The sequence below is a fragment of the Symphodus melops genome (genome assembly GCF_947650265.1).
Source record: "Symphodus melops genome assembly, chromosome: 15".
In the NCBI taxonomy this organism is placed as follows: domain Eukaryota; kingdom Metazoa; phylum Chordata; class Actinopteri; order Labriformes; family Labridae; genus Symphodus; species Symphodus melops.
The window spans coordinates 19,257,562-19,281,433 of record NC_136705.1 but is presented as its reverse complement, the minus strand read 5'-3'; the positions used below and the strand labels follow the sequence as shown (position 1 = coordinate 19,281,433).

At 41.7% G+C, this 23,872-nt stretch overlaps 1 protein-coding gene across 1 annotated transcript in view; it reads right to left on the bottom strand.

Annotated features, from left to right (window-relative positions):
- zcchc24 (zinc finger, CCHC domain containing 24) overlaps positions 1 to 23,872 on the bottom strand; it is a 37,003-nt gene that overhangs the window by 8,049 nt on the left and 5,082 nt on the right. The gene's annotated exons all lie outside the window — the stretch shown is intronic.

Here is a 23,872-nt window from a genome sequence, read left to right as displayed (position 1 = left end):
AGTTTTGGCAGAATATATGGGTGTGTAATTGACATTTACTCCAAATGCAGCTGCTTTAAATTAGTCCTCTGATTCTCATGAGGGAGATGATTACGAAGACTCAGTCAGCCATAAAAGAGCACTAGCTTGAGGGCAATATTGTTGGGAGGAGTTGGAGAATGACTTCATTATGGCAATTTTATGTAGGCTAGTATAACAACATTGTAGGAAAAGGAATGACCCCCCCCCCAAAAAAAGAAAAGAAAAAAAAAAAAGAAAAGAAAAATGAATGACAAACAAATTGTGGTTGTTTATAGGCTTCATCAAAAGACGCCCTCCATCCTGCCAAAAGACTCCCAAATGTAGAGTGATTAGTAAGTTTGTTTGAGCTTGTCATTATCAATCTAAAGCTCCAGCTACACAAAGAAACCTCGTCTCTAGGACATGCTAAGCAGTAATCATTGTCAGTCTCTGAGAGGTTCATTTAGCAAACAAAAACTTTCCATTTAGAAGAGAGATGAAGAAAAACTGGATGAGCAGGGAACTGTTTTTTTTTTTATGCACAAATAGAGATCTGATATATCAGAAAGCAGTCATCTTAATGCACAGCGTGCAACAGATGGCAGCTCTCCAGAAGGTTAGGAAAGGTTTGCAAAGTGAAATCAGACCTGCCCGGTCTTCTCCTGGAGGACTTGAGATTGTTTTCATAATCACTTTAACATTGGCTGCAGGTTTTGAGGGTGTATGTGAAGAGGTTCAGGGTGGTGAGATTTAGAGGGGTACATTTTATATCCTTGGTATTTTGTCCCAGCCTGTGTGTGAGTAATAGAAACTTTAATCAGCAGCATCTGGCGCTGCCCTGATAGACGTCAGCACTTTGCATCAGCACCGGCAAGCCGACGTTAAGTATGAGCGGCTGTGCTTCAATCTGGCCCCTCAACAGCATGACCTCAACCTCACTGTCAGCTTCTCATCTCCCACTGTGACAGCAAGAAGGCTGGAAAATCTGACTTCTGCTGGCCTGCAGCGCACCAGTTTATACACAGTGACTGGGTCATCCTTATGCAATCAATGAACGATCTTAAAGAAGAGTGCCATCGGATTGGGTCCTCTGCAGAGGATCGAGCTCATGTGACGCAACTGCAAACAGACCACTCTCAGTCTCAATGTGCTGAAATAAGACTTTTACTGTATCAAATCTCATAAATCTAACTTTTCAGACTTAAAAAAACAACAACCTATGATGAGGTCGCCAGATGAACAACACAGGAGGTCTCACCTTAACCCTCATTCTTCATATGGAAACATTAACCTTGAATTTCCTGCAACAGTTGTTTCTTCAAATGTGAAAAAAAAAACCAAACATCTTTTCCTGATACTGCAGCCAGAAGTCAGCGGGACAGAAACAGCACTCATCCTCCTCATGACCATTCCTCTCCCACTCCATGCTGTTTCCAAGCTCTGGCCTTGGCCTTTGGCTGTGCTTCATACGCTCTGTCTGAGTGCTTTCAGAGCCGACCCTTCATGCAATCATTTTGTAGATGCTCCTTACAGACACGCATCGAATGGATTGCCCTTCTATTTCAGTTGATGAAGAAGTTTCAATATTGACTATATGGTTAGTCAGATGTGTAAGGCGGCGTGAGGAGTCATTCTCCATGATTTAAGGATTTGAAGCTTTTTGGTCTTCTAAAGAAAAACACTGACTGTATTTTGGTTTTGGAATAATGGTTGTATTGACAAATAATATTTGCCATGAAAAAACAGTGTTCTAACTGTTAAAGCGATTCTCTGACAAACTAAATGATTATACTGTGTATAGAATTTAAAAGTACAAGAAGTTAAACCCACCCAATTACAGACACAATTGCACTAACATACCAATACCACTTCAGCTTCCCTTGACATAATAAACACCAACATTAAGTTGCACAACTGCAACGAAATCCAGAACGTATTTGGACATTTGGAGTGATAGATGGGAGCTCTGGACTCACATTTGTGGTCAGGCTGTTTCAACACGTAACCTCTCGTGGAGGTCTCTGACGAAAATCACATTTTGGTCAAATCTGTCTTTCGTGCCAGAGTGGGCGTTGGACATTCCAAAACGGACCCCCCCCCCCCCCCCCCCCCCCCCGAAATACGTGGGAACCGATGTCACAATAACATCTGCACTGTTGTGCCGCCACTGGCAGCAGACGTTTGGAAACACAACTGGCAGCGCCGCAGCTAATGCAGGAAGCTTCGGTTTTCTTCACCTACACACAAACATACAGGGCTCGTCTTTTCATTGACATTGCTGCAGTGGATTAGGAACCAAAACATTTAGCTGTAAACACTAGAAACACTGAGTAAATGTTTTAGTTAGGCTTGATTTCCGGGAAAATAACCACGCTCTGTTGCTTTTAAAGCAACGTGCACAAACTGCTCACAACACCCTCGGTAGAATGACTAATATAATGGAACTATGTCATCACAGCCCACAACAACACTTTGGAGATGAGGCTACATGGGAGGATGTGTTTTGTTTTCCTTTGCTCAGTACAAATAAAACCATTCAAGCCAGAGCTAAATGGACGTATCTGAGCCATTTAGATCGTTTTGGGTAAAGTGGGAACAAAGATTTGAATTAGTCAGTGGAGTCTGTGGCGGAAGGCAGCAGGGTGTGTTTGTCGTATCACTTTGACATTACTGGATTGCTTTGAGTCAGTGTTTGTTTACGTTCCCGAGGCTCGAGTCCAGCGTGTCGTTGAGATAAAGAGTCAATTTGGAAGACCATACAGCAGACAGTGTCGCTCCAAAGCCACATCTAGTCGACCGCGTCTTCACTTAGTCCAGATCACAGCAGGGACTCATCATACCACGCACACACCACGGGTCAGTGAACCGCTAAACGAAGCATACGCACACGTGATACGCGCATTCATCGGCGCAATCTGTACGCAAAACATGGCCACACACAATGCTTCTCCCTCTCTGCTTCTCCCTCTCTCGCCCTCTCTCTGCTCTCCAGTAATACCGAGAAACGAATGCGTGCACATGCACACAATTCTTCATCCAGAAGTTTTTTTTTTTTTCGTTTTTTTTTTTTTTTTTTACACACTCCTGAGACACAACTGGAAAGTTCTGGCGCGCGGTTTTCCTGCACTACTCCCACTCAAAGAGTTTAGCCCCCGCTACAAGGACACAGATCATTCTTTGGCTTATAATGCAGGATTAATGAGCTCATGGGCTGCATAGAATAGAACAAACAGTGCTGTGAAAGAGACAGTAAAAACAAAAAGGGAGACCGAAATACACCAGAAGAGAACAAGATGAGCAGGAACAGCAGATAGCTCATTAAGATATAAAAGGGGTCACGTGAAGGTCTAGGTCCAGGTCTTTGAGGACTCTGAACCGAGGAGGGTCCGAAGTACCTGCTGCTCTCAAAGCAGACTCCAACATCCACAAATACAGAAAGAAAAAAGGCAAATGGACAAATACCACAAGCCCTACAGTCGCCTGATCCAACTGTTGAGGGACCCTCCAATCAGCCCCCTCTCAGGAGGGTGGAGAAAGGCACGGAGAAACTGAGAGAGAGAGAGAGAGGGAGAAGGAAATCTAAATCCAAAGCAGATGGCCTCCATAGGGGCAGTACACCAGAAACACTGAGAGCCGTCGTAAAATCGCTGCTCTGCTTTCAATTAGGGCAATACATTTCTGAGAGAGAGAGAGAGAGAGAGAGTTGGGGGGGGGGTGTAAAAAAAGCATTAACAAACCGCTGTTGCTCTGGCCTCAGCTACAGTGGATTGGACTCATTATCATGTGGAGGAATGTGATGCTCTGAGGGGTCGATTATAAAGACACATATGTAGAACAAATATTAGGAATTTAAAGCATGCTCTCATTTGAAGGTAGACTGCTCGATGTGAAGACGTGTGTTTCAGGGATACTGGTCTAGACGACACCCACGGTGAATTTCGCGGTTATTGAGTTAATACCATGAAATTGATTGAAAGGAATGCAGCCCGTGCATTTGACTCAGAAAAGTGCAGTTGGTATATCATTTTGCAGCAAACGTACCATCATTCAGCTCCATTGTTAATCACACAATGTTGTCTACAACTGACCACTGGAAAAAATAATGTGGGCCAGACTGCTGTCTACGACCTGAAGGTGATCTCGTGTTTGTGTTGATCTCACATTCCAGGCGAAGAGTAATGAGCAGCGGACAGACACCGGACTGAATACCCTCTGACACTCGCCCAAAAACCTGAACCCTTAATTCTCCGTCTCCAGCAACAGGAGAGGTTAGCCTTGGTTTAATAGTAGATTCCTCTCCTGAGCCAAACCCAAAAGGAATCATTCTAAACATTCAAGGTTGTGGATTTGTCTTTTCATACTTCTTTGACACATAAGAGGAGACGTCTACCTTCCCTTGATTTAGGCTGCAAGTATTGCCAACAGACAAAGGAACCAGAGGAGACAGTGCAGTAAAGCTTTGGTTTTTATGCAAATGTGACATGCCAGTCTGTGGTTGGACTGTAAATAAGAGAAAACAAGGGATTTGCTAGGTTTAACCTCACTGAGGTTTTGGAGAATGTTCAAAAGTAATTGTGTGCAAACACTTTACTTGACTGGATTTCAGCAGCCAAGGACTTTTTTTTTTTTTTTTTTGGCAATTGCAGTTCAGCTGCTCATGAATAATGCAGGACTCTTTAAGTGTTTGAAATATCTTCAAACTAATCTAAACATTTGAAATGAGAAATGCTGGTTTGTTCGAGTGAAGAGAAACAAAAGGTTTCGTGCAAAACAAACAAACAAAATCTATTTAATATGTTTATTTACAATGACGACAGTATTCTGTGAGTATTCAGTTCCCTATGGCCTTCGGTTGGCTTAAAAACAACCCTTTAATAATTAATTAATTTATACAGTACTCCTGCAGCACTTTGGTAGACTCTGTTTTGAAATGTCCTTTCTGGATTTGATTGGATTTGAAACACGTGGAGAAAAAAAAATTATGTTGGGACTTTTTATGCCTTAATTTTAGAGTTGGGACAGAGGATAGAGTGATGAGAGAGAGAGACATTTTTTTTTAGCTTAATATCATAATAAGATATTTAGAACAGTTATTGGCACTGGTAAGAATTAGACTTGAATTTTTAACACTCACCACTTGCACCTTCCATGTTCTGCACATTGTTCCATCTTAACTCAGACTGAATGTCACTTACTTTTTGTTTGCTTACGAAAAAATCTCTTATCTTTCCAAAATGTGAACATATTGTGTTAACGTTCTCCTTCTTTTAAATCAAAGTATCAGTATTTAATTAGGTCAAAAAAGGTCTTTGTCTCATAGTCAAAATAAACATTGAACACAACCACTAAAGGTTAATGTCAATTTGTCTTAAAAATCTGGACTTTCTTTAAAGAAAAAACGTTTATTAAGTCTGTTACAAGCCAGGATGTTATAATATCTGATTCTTTTATCTTCTTTACAACGAAGTACACACAGTTCTTTTTTTTCCTTCTGCATGAATTGTTGCGTTCATCACCTAACCATAGACTAACTTGAGAAGCAGACAGGTTGGTGAGTCACAGCATAAGCAGCTGTGAGAAATACACTTTCAAAGGAGCAGCCTTAATTTGTTTGTCAGACCACACCAGAAGGAGCTGAGACTTTGGTCGAGTCATATGAGGCCAATACGACTTCAGCAGCAATTCTCAGTGCACTGGTTTTTTTTGTTGTTTTTTACCACATCAAGGTTGGATGTGAGACATTTCACACAGATCACGATGCTTCTAATCACTAAAAGGAGAACCCTGCTCGTTCAGGAGGAGTGTTTTTTTTTTAGTTCAATCTTAGACCATCCCTTACTGTTTTATCTGACATCACAGCAGCCGCAGAATAAAGATCTGAGGATGCAGTGAAGTCGTCAGCCTGCGAGTCAGAACTGGGGGCCAAGTGAGGCCGTGCAGATGGCCACTGCTTCAAGCCTGACACAAGAATGACACTGTCACCACCTCAGCTGTGTGTCACCGCGCACAGAACAAGCATTTTTTTATTGGCTGTTTCCGCTGCTGGACTAAACAGCCACCCTAACCCGTGCCAGAACCTCAGCCAGGTGCATTATGGGAGAACCATTTATCAATCCAACCATGCACTACAAGCTCTAAATACAGCCACTGTTTTCTGTGCGTCCCTCTCTCTCTCTTTTTTTCTCCCTGCTGCCATCTTTATCACCTCTCCTCTCTCTCTCTCTCTCTCTCTCTCTCTCTCTCTCTCACTCTCTCTCTCTCTCTCTCTCTCTCTTTATCTCTCTCTCTCTCTCTGGACGGCTCCTTTGCTGGTGCAGCTGTCTCCTACTAATGCCTGTAGAGAAAAGTGGCAGAGGCTGAAAGTGACAAGGGGAACAGGTGGGCTGTTTGAGTGATAGATTTGCCCTCGATCAAGCACAATGCACCTCTGTTTAGAAAAAAAACAATGTCTCTCAAACAGGGCTCTGAGTAAAACACGGACAACATGCTCAAGCTGCCACAGAAAGGCGTCTGCTTAAAGAGACATTGCAATCAAGTGAGTAAAACACGTGTCGATTACAGTCAGATGTGTGTAATCCCAGTCTAAATTCTCTGACTGATACTTAGACTTAATGACCTACACGTCATTGCGCATTACATGTGTCAGTCGAATTAACGTGAACAATGTTTGTGACACTCTCACGTCTCAGATCGGCACGTGCAAAGTAGTTGGAAATAACTCCGGAGTTATTACAGCACTATGTTATTTTTTTCTTCAAGTATCCCAGATAAAGCTGCCTTAATCCTAGATAGCTGGCTCGAGCCCCGAAAACTGCTGGGCTGCTCCCCAGCGTTCCGAAGCGCTCCGATCACTAGCTAGCATCTGGAAATCATCAGTGTAAACAAAGGAGCAGCGGAGGAACTCAGGCCCCGCTCCGCCTCTCTGCATCCCCCAGGACATCACTCAGAGAGCAACAGCAGAACACAAAACTAGGCCCAGAGAAACGTGTGTGTGTGTGTGTGTGTGTCTGTGTGTCTGTGTGTTGCATGTGTGTGCAGCATTATACGTGTCGGCTCTTGTGTTGTCCTCATCTCATGATCAGTGTTTGGTTTGGCTGCAGTTCAGAAAGAGATAGGTTTACAGATAGAGCAGATAGGGTTCAGTCCACAATGTTAGCTTTGAGCCTTTTTGGAGTTTTTGTTTGGTTTGCTCATTAACCGTACCATTTCTGATAAGGCTTCTAATGACTTTAATGTGGTTCCCGTTAGCGTGCTAGCCTCGAATGCTACAAGGGAGAGGGAGAGAGAGAGGCAGGAACCTGGATGTGGTTTCGACCTGGTTCTCTTCTGTGAAATATCAAAAAAGATCAAAGCGTTAATCTCGCCTGATCCTTCTCCGAGACACGACAAGGGAATATATCCTGAACTTTTCATAACAGTGTTTCAGTAACTGTATATCTATTAATCATGCGGTTTGGTCTTTTCAGAACAGCAGGGGCCTCGTGTCCCTTTGAAACACTCAACCTCAACCTTAAGGAGAGTAAATGTTGCTTGTAAACACAAACCACAAATGACAGCAGGGTTTATGTTGTCATGCCTTTAACCTGAACATGGATGTGGTTTCACTTTGCACAGGCTTTAATGTGAATATGTGGAGCTTTGATTGAACATATTTAGTTCAACCAACAGTGACTTTTTGTTCACGTTAGCCCTCTGCAGCGTAACTCTGCAAGTACTTCCCAGTTCTTCACCTTCTTTCGCAAAGATAAGCTTTCTTATCTCTTCTTTCTAAATATATACCTCAGCATTACACAACCTTGTACTTCATACAACCGTCTGACATAAACTGCTGGGCTTTTGCTAGACAACTCAAGCACTCCCCTGGCAGAAGGGACTTTTATTCGCTGCATCTTGATCTTTGGTCAGTGTTGGTTGACATGGCTGATCTGTGTCTCTCGTGCATTTTCATCATTTTCGTTTCTTGTAACATTACTTCAGATCTCAAACTGATTTTTTAATTTTTTTATTTTTTTTTTGGGGGGGGGTTGCCTTTATTAGATAGGACAGCTGAAGAGAGACAGGGAATGTTGGGAGAAGAGAGTGGGGGATGACATGCAGCAAAGGGCAGAGGTCGGATTCGAACTCACAGCCGCTGCCTAGACGGCAATAGCCTAACATGGAGCAAGCAACATTACCGCCAAACGGCTCCCCAAAACGTTTTCTTTGGAAATAACCTGCCTCTGCTTTTCTGTATTAATCACTTAAAATGTGAAGCCTAAAGCCTCAATATTTAACTTAATGTAAATTAGAAAGAACGTATGGTGGCCAGGAAGTGCAAAAAACAAAGTGTGAAACATTTTGCAGAGCTTGAGACAAATTTACAGTTTGGAAACAATTGTTCCATTTTATAAAAGTACATTACAAAAACAAAACACTTTCATCAAGAACAAAACAAATGTACGCTTAAAAAAAAAAGGAGAACATTTACAAACCACAGAATTTCACCGGAAAGGGAACGTACCAAAGTGACTATCCACTCAAAAACCAAAACAAGAGGGTTCCACAAACCATGCAAAACATCATTTGGTCACCATAATCTCCGTGGAGCAAATCTAGCAAAGTATTTCCCCAAAAACAAGCTAATTGAATGCTCACTTAATCACTTCTGCTTCACTTATGGACTTTGGTTCATTACTTCTCCAGAAAAAATCCTCTCATTTGAGCATTTGCTTTGTGCTTCCGAAAAGTGTTTTTCATCATGTGTTTATTCCATTCGTTTGTCTCAAGCTTTGCAAAAGGATTTTACACGTTTGGGTTTTGTTTGGCACTTCCCAGCCACCGTACGAACAGCACATTATTATTTAAAACAGACCAGTCCCCTCAGTAATTCTAAGTGTGCTGACAAGAGATGAGCTTGTATATCAGTGCCACGTTCAAGCATCTATTTCTAACACTTCCTTTCGACTTATTTCAAAATAAATGTGCATGCACGCATGAATACAGGACGGTAAAAGGTCTATCTTCAGTTTGGAAAAGTATTTATGTATTGACTAAATAGACCAACATACAAAGATAGGTAACATAATTACTAAATATGACTTGTCTTTTAATTCTCCATCACAGGTCTGTCGCCCGGTTGTCTGAACCTGCATCCATGTGGGTCAGGGTGCTATTCTTAAAAGAAGGTCTCATATCATGGAAGCCTTTTTTTATTTTAGCTTTTTTTCAAATGTGCTTGACATTTCATAACACTATAACAAGCAGTTTACTCGCACATCCCAGTTGTTTCCAGGTCTAAATATGCACAGCAGGTATTTGTGCTGTCATGAAGTCTTTTGCAGTGTTACACACCTCTTCACATTGTGTGAAGTGGAAAGGAACTATAACAATCCTAGTATATAATCAAGCTGGCAAACAGGCGACATGTCATGGAGGGCTCAGAAACCCAACACAAAATCACCCATGTCATCTATTTAAGGGGCACAGACATGCATTTAAATGTAAATATTTTTAAGACTGCTGCATACTCAGGGTTGCACATTTTCTCCTTGTGGTTTTGTGGGATCAACTCCTGAGGTTACACGTTTTTTATAAATGGGTTTGTTATCTCACTGTGATACAGAAGGGAAGCTTTCAAGAGGACAACCACTCCAACTGTTTTAAAAAATAACCACAAGTCCATTTCCAGCTCCATGGTGACGCCAAAAAAAAAAAAAAAAAAGTTCATTCTAGGAAATGGCCTCTGCTTGGCAGCATAAGTGCAGTGTGTGTGTGTGTGTGTGTGTGTGTGTGTGTGTGTGTGTGTGTGTGTGTGTGTGTGTGTACATACAAAAAAAAAAAAAACAACGCTTCCTGAACTGATCCTAAAACAGAACAAGGTCGAACATTTTCTCTATAAAGTCCTGTAACAGTTCTGGGCATATCACTTGTGTTTAGTCTGCTCTTTGACATGCTGAGATATCACACAGGAAAAAGGTAAATCAAGACAGCTGTTCCAAAGATAAAACATCCCACAGCTGTCCATCAGGTTGATAAGTGGAGAGGTTCTGCCAGAAAGTATCGGGAAAAAAAACAGTTTTCGGGGCTTTTAAATGTCATGGATGCCCACTGAGAAACTATTTAAGAGAACACTGGATCATAAAACTGTTAGCTTCGTGAACCGTTTTCACATAATGCACTCCTGAAAATGTCTTGACAATTTTAGAAGGACTGCCTTTAAGATCCTCCTGGTCTGATCCTTCACACATACGCCTGACAGAGGATGCACATCCCGGTCGGACAGAAGGGGGTCAGCTGAGGAAAGATGACGTAAAAAAGTAGCATGAAAAAAAAAAAGAGTCTGCAATAGGACGCTATATTGAGAATATTTTCCTTTATATCAGTGCTATGTTTCGTTTAAACGGCATCACAATGTCAACAGAAGAGCAGAGAACAACATGGTGGCAAACCAAAAATGTAACGCAGCAGCTGAAATATGTGCACACCAGATTGTACTGGTCGCGCATTGACTGCATGAACTAAACGTAACTCCGTCTGATTGTCTGCTGAGTTCTCAATGGGGTTCTGACAGGACAAAATAAAGTACCAGTGGAAAAATGTGTCAGTTTGCGTTCACACATTCAGCTCACTCTAAAAACCTCAGAAATGTTTTCTTTTTTTTTTTTTTTTTTTTACTGAACTGGTACATCCCAAAATAAAGCCCAAGAGCAAATAATGCTGGCAGAACAGCTGCACTTTAAACACACGTTTTTCCAACCTCCCTTAAAAACCACAGATATGTCCCCAAAGATTTGTTTTATACATATTTACACAAGATTAGCTTTTCTTTTCAGCCCCCCCCCCAAAAAACCATCCATGCCTTCCTTACTTTAAAAAAACAAACAAAACAGGTTTTTCTATCTGTGTCCTCACTGAGCAGCAGGATGTCAATGCAGCAGTCAGCTACTCTGAAAAATGAAACGCTGACATGGTAATATGCTTATCTGTTGACTTAGATCAAAACATATCTCAGCTAAGTCTTCTTTAATGATGTTATTGCTTACAAATGAAATTTGGTGACCTGCAATTTCTGCTTGTTTTGATAAACTGGAGGTGGAGGTCGTGTGTTATGAGTTGGTGTAAGTGGCTGATTTCAATGTTATGACAAATAGGCTTTTTTTTCCCCCAAACGGTATATGAGAGGATTCTTCTTTTATTATGTTAATCTAATTGTTATTATCCAGTTTCAGTGGTCAGAATAAAACCCTAATTCTTGCTGAACTCGACAATGCATGAAGGCAGTATGCGCGTGTGTACGTGGTCATGTGTGTGTGTCAATGTTTTTTTTTTCTCCCCTGACTAACTAACAGACCCACATCATTTGTGTCCAAGACAGCTGCAGAGGCGTAGCCACAATGCCAGCGCTCTCTTTGCCAAAACCCTATTCCCAGATCACTAGATTTCCACAACCCAGCTTCCTAATCGTTCACGGATCTCAGTGTCATGTTCTTGGTTGACTGATGGATACCCCTGAGAATCCAGCGCGTGGGTGTTTTGCTTCATACCAATAACAATCTCTAGTTTTTAAAAACTGATGGTTTCGACAGAAAACGTTCTCACTCCTCATGCTTCATTCTTAGAAAACTCCAGCGCAGGCCAACTGGGCCTTGGAATCTGTCCGGGTTGAAACCCACGAGGAGCTGAGATCCATCAACTCACCAGCCTTTCGCAGACGTTCAGTTTAACGTAGTCCTACACTTACCATATTTACAGGGCGTTAAGGGCTAAAGCTAAGTGGGGCCGTGGGTGTGAATTTCCTCCCCCCTTGCCCTCTCCAAACCCTGGACTTAGCCACGGTCCCACTGAGCCTGAAAAGTTGTGCAGCTGCACAGCAGCGTTGGGTTACCCAGCTTGTGAATGACAAGACCAGGTTGGGTGTCAGACTGGGGCATACAGAGGTGCACAAAACATCTTGTCATCTGCCACAGGAAGATCATTCTGCTGCTGTCTATCTTTGAGTACGATGCCTGTGTGTTACGTGGGCAGATGTATTTGTGAGTGTCTGTATATTTCTGTAAGTCTCCCTGCCGGATATACCGTACACGTGTGTTACTAATCTCGGTGACGCTTGGTGTTGATGCTATATCCGACCTATGGCCCTATATGGTCCTTAAATTCTCTCGCTATAAAGGTTCTTTCTTTGTATAACTCCTCAGAAATAAAATATGTTGACATGGAGTTGACACATCTGTGTTTAAAAGTGGTTGTCTGTCGGCAGTGACACTAGGAAGGGAGAAGTAGCTTGTCTCTAGCATCCCTGATAAGCCTTATCTGTTTACAGCCTCCACTCGATGTCTCTCTCTCCCTCCCTCTCTCTCTCTCTCTCTCTCTTTGCCAACCTGATTGAGTGAGTGCTAGAGCAGAGACAGACGCAGGGCCTTCAGAGCCTTTCGCTGCGACTGGAAGGAAGATCAGGGGTCAGCCTGTGAAAACATTCCCATGGCGCACCTCCCCCCTCACCCTCATCCCCTGCCAGAAACTTGCCGACATACTACAGGGCAGTGTGTACAGTTTGCGAGGAGAGACAGAAATCTAAAAAAGAAGTGCAGGTTATTATTTTATTTTTTTTCAGTAAGTAAAGGGTTAGTCGCAAACATCTATTTTCAAAATGAACGTTTACCCATATAAACACATGTGCTCTGTGGAAAGACCTGAAATTAAGCTTGGGTTTGAGAGAACAAATTGTGGCAGTAAAAAAGTACGAGGACCAAAAGTTAAGTATGTTATTTCCTCAGCAAACATAGTCTTTATACTTTATGAACCAGGACAGCAACAAACACAAACTTCGAAAAAATCTTAATACAATGTTTTTTTTTTGTGGTTTTTGCTAAAAGAGAGAGAAAAGCAAATGAAAATGTTAGACGATCTCAAAACCCAAGTCATCGAGCAGCACGCTTAGATCTTAGCATTACTTTAAGTATGAATGTAAAAGATTGATATAATGTATGTACTGTACGTCAATACTTTGATGCACAGGTTCAACCAGCAGGGGCTGTCCACACACGGGTTCAACTGCAGGGGCTGTTAATCATTTTCACACCCCACAATATGTGAAAACTTGAAAAAAGCCAAACACTGAATGTTTGAAGACCCTTTGATGAAAATATTTTTTGATGCAACATAAAATATTATGTACGGATGACAAAAAAAATTAAATCTTTTACTGTGTAATTTCAAAGTAATGTCAATATTTTTGTTAAATATTTTTTGGAAACATATAACAACTCTCTGTAAAGGCAGCCAGACTTGGGAAACCTCTAACCACCAATGTAAAATGAGAAGTAACAGTAATGCTTTTAACAAAGGACTCGAACAATGGCTAAAATCTAAACTACACTGCTCACATGAATAGCTCTTAACTGGATGAACGCTTGATCATGTTGCTGTTTACTATGTAGTACGTGACTAAAATGGAAAATTGTTTGCATTTTTTTATTTTATTTTTTGTCTTTATTTTTTTCTTTCCTTTCTTTCTATTTTAATTGTTCTGTGGACAAGTGTTGCAAATTAGCACATGTGCTAAAACACTCAAATCAATGCATCTGGTGTGTCCAATGTAAATACTATGTCCACATCAAATAAACTTTAAAATAAATAATCATAAATAATAAATAGGTTAGTTAAAGAGGTTAGTTGAATAATGTCTCGTGCATGAAGATTTAATGTCCAAAAATATCTTCAGAATCTGCATTAGACCAAAAAAAGTCATAAAAAATCTAACACATGTTGATGTTTTCATCGTTTGTGTGTGTGTGTGTGTGTGTGTCTCTGTGCATGTGTGTAGCTAATTGCTAACTGAATGAAGATAGGAAGTGTTTTCCGTTTTTTTTTGTTTTTTTTACTACTATCTGCATCGGCATTCAAGGCTTTATTTTCGACTTTATGCTCGTCCCTATGTTTTCTAATAAGTACTCTAACAAAGAAAGAATCTTAAAATTCAGCCCATTCAGGACATGTCATGCCTTGTTTTCACATAAATTTTTAAAGTATTATGCAAGACTTGTTTTGGTTGGAAAAAAACAGAGAAATATGTAAAAACTGGTTGAATGAATAAGCCCCTTGTGGGCTGTTTTCCTCTCACTGCACATAACTTTCCCCTCCTATTTTTATCTGATTTGATTTATTTATACCTGCAGGAGTTAATAAAACTCACCATTCCCCAATATAAACTACACTATACAATTTGACTTTACACATTGGCCACAACTGTGTCTTAATCTATGGCTTACACAGAACTGATCCCTACGAGAGGTGAGGGAGAGCTAGGGATTCTGGGTAGCCTTCCAGATCAGGACTTTAAGTTCCTTCAAATAATAGGATGGAGAAAAAAACTGCGACAAAATCAAAACCACAGAAGAGGCCCCCATAGTCTATATATGTTGACATATAGACGAGCAGACTGTATAGGACCGCCTGTGTGGTTTGTTGTTGTAGTCCTTTTTTTTTTCTCTGTAAGATTCAAGACTCTGTCCAAACATACTTGAGTCTGACGCACCACTGTGATGCAGTGAAGACCCTGCAGGGGGAACAATACGGGCCTGCCTTCCTGACCTCTCTGTCCAACAGATCCTACAGACATACAATGACTGCCTTAATTACTAGCGTCCATTCCCACCACTTGGGCTTTCCCCAATGGTGCCCATTCACAACCGCAGTCTCTCCCTAAGGTGCCCATTCAGGCACGACACAAAGCCAGCAGTGTCGGTCCCTGATCTCTTGACACCAAACCCGGTACTGTGTGCCAGCACTCGCAGCTTCACAGTGTCTCTGTCTGTCTGTCATTCTGTCCATCCTCTCTGTCAGGCTGTCTCGTATCACGCAGGAATCTCTGTCATCCACATGTGGCAAGAATCGGTTCAGAAGTGAAAAGCAATAAGTTCAACCAAACCCCGATCAAACAGTAGATAAGTATGAAAGAAGTCTCCTGTCTGATGTCCTGGATGTTTTATGTCTGGTGCTCTGCTTCGGTCTTTCCAAAGTCATTTTTCTCAACCTCAACTTTTTCTATGCAAATGTGAGAAGAGTGAGACAGGATGTAAGCAGCTCATGTGAAGGCTTTCAATCTGCAGTAAAGACACAGTCAGATAAGGTTTTCATCTGTCTTCAGAACATTACAATGCACATTTTGGAAAATGTGTTGCATGACAACACATTGTTATAGATGTAAAGGCCTATAGGCCTATAAATAAGAAATGATGTATCTGTACACATCCACTGAATGTTGTTCTTAGTTATTCTGTTATTCTTTACTTTGCACCATGAATCATCAAAAGGCAGTTTAGAAAACACATCACAGTTTTTGAAAATCTGCAGGGTGGTTTGTCTCCTTATGTGCAGATACAAGCGGGCAGCCCAGGTTCAAGTCTGACCTGTGGCTCCTTTACCCACATATCTGTCCCAAATCTCTCTCTCCCAACGTCCTCAACTATCCACCGTTCTGTCTAAAGTAAAGCACAAAAATAATTCAGAACACCGTGAATAAATGTTAAACGATGTTGAAAGACGAGTAAATGGGATCAGTTCTCAAATTTGAGGATCTGAAACCATCAAAGTTCAATATTTTGACTTGGATGGTTAAAAAAAAAAAAGCAAAAACTACCGGCATCAATCAAAGCAACAACTATCTCAAAACCAGCGCCTGATTAGTAACACAGTGTGTTCCACACTGTAGATGATTTTAAGTACGGGGCTGTGATAATACTGACTTCGGTATATGGTGGCCTGTAATGATAGGAGAAGAGAGAGAGAAGCTCATGGCCGCTGTCAGGATGTGCTGAATGAGTTACATGACGTAAAATTAGCATTTAGTGTGAGTTTACAAAGGCCTCTGGTCGGGTGAGCTTACAGGACATCATGCTGCAGTGAAAATCTGACCTTTGACTCTGTGCTCTCTCCCTCCGCCCTCAGTGAAAGAAGAACCATCCTGTTCTAGTTCCTGAGGCCTCACCGTGTGGCTGCTGACCCCCATAACACTGAAGCTGTGCTAGGAAAACAAGACGGAGCGCTGGAACTGTACAAGTAACTGAACAACTTACTGCCTTACTCTGGTGCTTTTTCTTTAATCCTCAGACACTGCAGACATTTTGGCTGGAGAAATCTTGTATTTTTTTTAATTTTTTTTTTAAATTTTTGTTTTTGGCTTTTATGCCTTTATTATAGAGGGAGGACAGTGGATAGAGTCGGAAATCAGGGAGAGAGAGAGGGGAGAGACATGCGGGAGATGGGCCACAGGCCGGACGCGAACCCGGGCCGCCCGCGCGTGAGGACTGAGCCTCAGTACATGGGGTCGCGCGCACTGCCGCTGCGCCACCGGCGACCCCGAAATCTTGTATTTTTAAAGGTCTTTTTTAGTTTGGGTGCTTAAAAGACAAACAGCATAAGGAGGTTATTAAAAAAAAAAGTTGAACTGTTTAATTCTGGCTCTGCAGAGACAAGCTTACAGCTTACTTTATGATTTATTTTCTTGTACTGTATTAACTCCAACCTTTATTTCACAAAAGTGGCCCAAAAGTGTGACAGGAAAAAAAGATTTACGTTATAAATTCTTGTGACAGTATTCAAGCAAAACTTGAACAAAACTGCCTTGGTCAATGTGTAAAACTGGAGGTACAAAATCGTTCTGAGATGAGACAACTGATGGACTGAGGGTCAGCGTAGCTTGTAGGACAAACTGACAGTAAGTAGCTGATATATTGGCTGAGCTTTAATTTGCCGTTTTCACACATGCACTGCATGAAAAATCACTTTTTCACCTTGAGCTGCTTGTTTGAACCTAAACAGCAGCATTTGATGCAGCAGAAAATATTCAGGAGAATTCACCATGAGCAACAGGCGGGGGTAATGATATCTCCATCAATCGATGGCATATTTAATACAACTGCATCCGCCAGTATGTTCTGTCCCACTCATTAGTTGGTACTGTGAATACATTCAGTTACACTGATGGCACAGTTGGCACTGATATGAAGGCAAAAATGATCAAGTGTCAAGTTTTACAGGGAACTCTTCCCACTGTGAGAGACGTGTGTGAATGAGCGTGTATGTTGTTATTTCCCCACATCTACATCAAATCAGCTGTAAGACGACCTGACAAAATCTAACCCCCGCCTCCCAGAGATGGGGTTCGAGGTGTCATGGTTACCAAAACAGGAAATACTTTGATTGTTGTGTCAGCAAAAATTGAGAGGAAGACAGGGATTTCTGTACAGAACCCAAACCAGCTGGCAGGAAGCTGCGCTTTTATCATTCTTTTAACTTTGATTTCCTTTTAGAGGAAGTGCCCTCAGTCCTCTCAAGCCTGCTCGCTGTCTCGCCACTTGCCTGCCCTTCGAAGCGTATCTTCCCCTGTGTATGACACGGACCTTCTTCTTGCCATGACAGTAACACATCCAATCTGCCTGCCTGCCGTGACAAATAGCCTGCCGCCATGTCAGGATCGGCCTTGGGCTTTGGAGATCATGAGGGCAAGATTTGAATCATTCTCTATTGACAAAATGTTTAAGTGTGACTGCAGTGTTGAAAGATTGTTTATGGACAGAGTTAACAAACTGCAGGATGCATAAGGACCAAGAGATTGCAAGAGAGACAAGAAGAGAGAAAACAGCTGGTTGAGACGGAGGATAATGTAAATACATGATTTCCCTGCAGATATCTTGCAGTACAGGCAATAAGTAGTAAAATGGAGATTGGAAAAGCTAAAGGACAGATGTAGGATGGATCTATGTTCCTTCCCTTCCCTGGAACATTAGACCCCGGGGGACTGTTAACGTCTGCAGCCACGTTAAGCCCACATAATCTGTTGAACTACAGAATAATCTGCACTGAACTAACTATTGATGACCCTGTAGACAGTTTAACGACATTGTTCCAATACAGGAAGGGACAAATGTTTGGCCAGAAGCTCGAGGCAATGCATGCATGTAGGAATACGAAGCTGGACTTCAGATAGAGCTGGAATCTTCAGTTTGAATGGAACATTTGAATTGAACAGGAAGCTACAAAAGAGAGGAAGAAGCGGGGTGAGAAGGGACCGAAAAAAAAGAAGTTGGTTTAAATCCCAGGACCAGCTTGAGTTACCCACAAGTAAGGCACTTACACTGTTTCTGATTAAGTGTTAAAGCTGAAATTCCAACTCCATAACGCCATGAGAGTGCTCGAGCTTCCAGATGTGAATGTGGTTGACTACCCTACATTTGCAAATATTCACCTGGGACCTTTATAAGAAGAAAAAAAAATAGTCATACCCAAAGTCCCTGTTAGCTGGTAAAATACATGAAATAAAAAACAGTTTTAGTTACAGTTCAATTCATTTCTACCCTTAAGAGGAGAAGACTAAAGCTCTTGATTCAAGCGAGTGAGAATGAAAAAGTCACAAGTGTTAATACTCAATAGATACGATAGCATCAATACGATAGGATAGGATGCAGTACGATGAGATACGATAAGATAGAATGCGATAGGATTGGATGTAATGCGATAAGAAATTATATGATTCGATAGGATACAATAGGATGTGATGCAATACGTTACACATTACTGTCCAGAAGAGGACATCTGTCTTTGTGCGGCCTCCAAAGTGAAAGTATAATGAGTTCTACTCGTATTTCAAAACACTTGAAGATTAGGCATACGCACAGCAGGGAGTGGGGAGTGCCCCAACTGGGCTCGAGTACTCGTTTTCCAAAGAGAAAGAACAGTTCATTCTAAACTTGAATTGTGTTTTTGACACCATCTCACAAACAAACAGCAAGTTGAAGCATCAAAACAAAGGGTTCCACAATGATCCCAGCAGGGCTGCTTACCAATTTGAAAAAGAAAAAAAAAAGCGCTGCTGCTCTGAAAAGACTCAAACCAACAACTGTCCGTGTTTGTTATGACAGACAAAGTGAGCGGCGGTCATTCATTTAATCTCCGCGACTAAGGGGGGAAAAAAAGCAGGTCACACATGACTCTAAAAGTGTGATCTTCCTCAGGTGTGAAGAGCGCCTCACTTCAAAGCTCGCCACAGCTCTCCGTGTTGACACTGTAATGGGAGATTATGGGGACCATTTGTCACAAAGCACAGACTGCTGCTGAAATCACCGCCGGATGAGGTGTGAGGTCCATCACGGTAATTGGCATATGGTCACAGGGAGAGATCGGATATGTGCTCGGCGTGAACAAATGAAGGGCTTGACTGACTGACAGGGACTTAGAAGAGGAGAAAATGTCATCGCTCAAACTTAAAAAAGGAACAGAAGCTAGTTCAATTCAGTATGGGAACTTAAACATTAACATATGGGACACATTTCGGCCCCAGTGATTGACTGGCGACCAGTCCAGGGTGTACCCTGCTTCTAGCACAATGACAGCTGGGATTGGCTCCCGCACTCTGCCACCCTGAGCAAGAGAAGAAGTATAGATAATGGTTGGATTGATGGACACGTTTCTATGTGTTCCATGTCAACACACTGTTAAGATCGCGCCAAGTCTGATATCACTATAGCGATCAAGAGAAGAGACTTTTATGCTATATATACCCCGTTCATCAGACACCATAACGATTCAAACAGAAGGCCCATTATACTGGTGTGATAAAGACGTCTCTGTTTAAGGATCAATGAGCTCCATGTGTTTCTGATCAACACTGTGATGCTTCTTTTCTATCCGCGCTTCCTGCTCTGCTAACAGGGAGACAGAAACATCCAGAACATCCATGTTTAAGTACAGTCATGGCTTGAAATGTTATAAATTGAGTGTATATTACAGCTGGCATAAGAGATGAAATGTATCCATCTATGTGCCTGTAACCCAGCTTATAAAACCGACATAATATGCTAAAGCTGTCACATAAAAGCTACAGTGGCTCTTAAAGCTCAATTGTAGCATTTTAATGTCTAACCATTACAAACATGGCTACAGGCAGTAGCTGGTTAGCTTAGTTTAGCACAAGTAAAGGAAACAAGCGGATGCAGCCGTCTAGTGCTTTTTATATAAAGCCAACTTTTCTGCATGTGACATCTCGCTTTTAGTGTCTGAAGAAAGTGTCCTCGCTCTATGGGCAAAAATCGAATAAACACAGTTCTTCAAACTGCAGCTGAAAAGGCTCTGAAAGCTTTTGATTTCTTCAATAAGATCCAGAATGATTATCTTTGGCAGATTATGAACAGCTTCCACAAGACTTTGTAATTAGTTTTTTTCTTCGCTCTATTATCTGTTTTGAAGTAGAAAGAAATCATTTGGAAAATCAAACACCAGAGTTTGAACATCTTTCATAAGGGAAACATTTTGTGTCCCTTCCCTCCCCCTGTGGTTTCATAATTGTTTTCAAATGCACCAAGTGTATCTCTTCACCTCCAATCACACATTTTCTGTTTCAGCAGAAATAGGCATAAAGGCTGAAAGCAGTTGCATTGAATCATTTTGTGTAGGTTATTTCAGGCTTTAACGGATTTGTGAAAAAATAAGTTTTCTACCAGTGGCAAAGTATCTGAAACATCTCTGAAGAATAAAATAACATTCTCAGGAAACTATAACTCTGAAGGTCTGAAGCAGAATGGGGAATGCATTGAGACCAGGAATAGGGAACAGTAACTCAGGAGTAACTCAGAGGAACACGTAAAACACACATACACACACACACACACACACACACACACACACACACACCACCAGCAGCAACCACCCCCACATACCCACAAACCTGCATTCCTGCAGAGACATTTTCCATGAGTTCATCTTCACAGAGATGTAGCGAGAAGATGCCGTTCAATGCATCATTTTGATCAGAGGTGGAGCCAACTGTTGAGAGGATTAAGTCGGTCGAACAGAACCAAATCATGAGCGCAAGTGGAAGACATCTTGGACGGGGTCCAAAGTGTGGCGGTGAGGGGCATTCTGCTCATAACTGGAGGAGCGACCTCATTTTCCGAATAAAAGCCAGTTTACATAACACCTCTGTCCCCATGACAGGGAGCACTGGGCAGCTGCTGCCAAGCCTGTGGCTTTCATTTAACTAACGACACGAGGTCCCTGAAAAAATCCTTCTCCAGCCTGTGCAGTGTTTACAGTATCATCATGATACAACAACAAACATACATTATATAGGAACATTCTTGACCTCAGCTATAATTGCCTAAGAATTTTGAGATCATCCAATGGTAAAGAAGGTATACAGTAGTCTGCTCTAATACATGAAGTAGGCGGATGATATTTTATATATTCTTTGTCAATCTTATGATAAAAACAAACAAACAAACAAACAAAGCATTGGTGAGGCTCTTTATATTTTCTGAAGTGCTTACCCTGACGGTGGCACTTGGCCCTGCGTCGATGACTCCTGCTGATGTAAATCTCTATGACGGATAAGTGGTGAAGTTGGCGAAATTTGCAGGAACAGGTGAACATAATGGGATGTGTTGGGGATTATTTGCAGCTGTGTATTAAAAATAAATGTGGCTCTATAATGAGTATTAAGGGCAGAAATGTGGCCCAATTCATTCTTTGAAATCGTTTTTTTTCATGAAGTTTTCCGAAATGTGAACTATGCTTGTGATCTTTTTTTTTTTTTTTTAAAGGCTGCACTGCTTTCATGGTTTATAAAACCTCTGGTAATGTGTACCTGTGTGTAGTCTCACATTAACAACCTGTTTGTTCCCATGGCAGGACTCTGTGACTTTAGTTGTTCTTCATATGAAGCTATTTTTGTATGGTGGCTTTAGTTTTATTAACAGGATACAATGTTCTTTATACACGTCTATAACAGTTGACGCAACAATTTGTGGCTTTCCCACCTTAAATAAAAGTAGTTTTAAAGTCAATCTACTCGTACAATGACTTCCAACAGAATAGTGTCGATCCCATTTTCACAGAGTTCCCCTGGTTGCCTGATTTCAGCACTGTGTTACTTTGTCAGCAGGCCGCTGTTCTCTTGCAAGAAGTGTATGCAGCATTGCCACACTTGTTCACACAGCAGCCTTCAGCGACACAGAAGCCATGTCGGTACTCTTTGATACTCTGGCTGAGGGTGAGAGATGCACCCTGACGGATGAAGCGAAGAGGGTAGCCAGGCGAGAGTAAATATTGGACAGGCTATTACACGTTGGCGAGAGCTTTGTCAAACAGTAGCCTGCAACTCTGATGCCGAGCTGGCTGTGTCAATACGCGGTGTGTGTTTTACGACAGTGCAGTTGCACTCAAAGACCTTCAGTGGGCTCCACAGCACTCCAAACTGAATTCCTCCAACATGTTGCTTTAAGTACCCACTTCAGTTGTTGGCAATTTTTCTCTATTCATAACAGTCGCTACAAAGCAAATGATCACCAGCAATATCCTTAAAACCATGATAGTAATCATCCTTGAAACTAAAGTGAATGATAGATGTCACAGAACAATGCAGCACATTAAAACATGTTGAAGTGGACTAATAAGGAAGACTATACATGTCATCAGAATGTAATACTCCATGCTGGATCAGAATGACACAGTCTAGGCGCTTTGTTTTCATTGGCTGGACAGGACAAACTATTAGTCGGGACACTTTCATCTTCTAATGAATTCATGTGTGAGCACATACCAGCGGCCTTATGGGCACAAAATGAATCCCCACACCTCGTGAAATGTAGTTATTAAATGAAAACTGTCGCAAAAGTCTTGGCTCAAGTCGAACCCTCTTGTGCCACATCTGTTATTTTGGTCTCCAGCTGGTTAAGTTTAGGCTGAACTATCTTTGGCCATGCAGGCAATGACAGGTGACTGGGCAATAGTGTATAAGTGATGTAGCACAAATGGAAGGTCAATTTATGGAGGAAAAAAAAAAAAAAAAGCCCAGGAGAGACCTAAATAACTTTGGTGGTGTTGAACTGTGTCGGTGCGGAGGCTGTAGCTGCTTTTTGAGTTACTGTTGGCAGTTTAACGAACAGTTGAAATATAAGCCAGAAGACGGCTGAGTGTGAGATTGAGGTCCACTCCTGACAGCTTACATCTAAGATTGAATTCACAGTGTTTACTTACTATGGGATATTTCATTTAGAAAGATGAAGGTGATGCATTTTATGTGCTCAGCATGTTGGTTTCCTTATTTTTTCTTCTGGAAGATAGGGTACATCAGGTACACTTGATCTAATGCTGAGCATGAGTTTCTTGTGATCTACGGTCACATTAACAGCCATAGCATTACCCAAAGGGAAAATCCAAACAAAAGTTACATTATGCATGGTATACTAAGGCCCAAGATTCCCTTCAGAGTTGTCAATAGATGATCTAATTCCCACACTTTGGACGTTGGAGCTGTCCAGGAGATATTTCATCAATATACAGGTCTTTTACAGACCTCCAGAGACCAGTCATCATATGTCATAAAGCAAGTCAAAGCATTTTATTCTCACATCTGCTCCCCATTACCATTCCATGCAAAAGAAACTCAGGGCCGGGGTTAGGCTATTGCACCTCACCCAGGGGAAGGGAGAGGCAGAAAGCGAGAGAGACAGAAAGGGAGAGAAAAGAATATTAGGCACCACAAGTCCAAAAGAATAAACTTTAAAAAACCTCCTAAAATGTCCATATTTCCAAGGGAGGGTGCCATTGTGTTCCTGTCATGAAACCAAATCACTTCCAGGCCGCAGTCCCAGCAATGGAGTTTGTTTTACAAGGTGCTATATAACACCACAATGACAGATCCACCACAGCAATTTCATACTCCATCCCTCACCAACAACTCCAGCGAACTCCACAAACTATCTCTCAAATTTAGTGTTCCCTGTTTTTTTCCGTGTAGATATCGCATGTGTGTAGTGGTTTTGCACTCCTGCACAAACCTCTAATATCTCGTCTGGCGTCCACCCTGTGGCATTTTGTCTTCAAAACAGACACTTCTGCC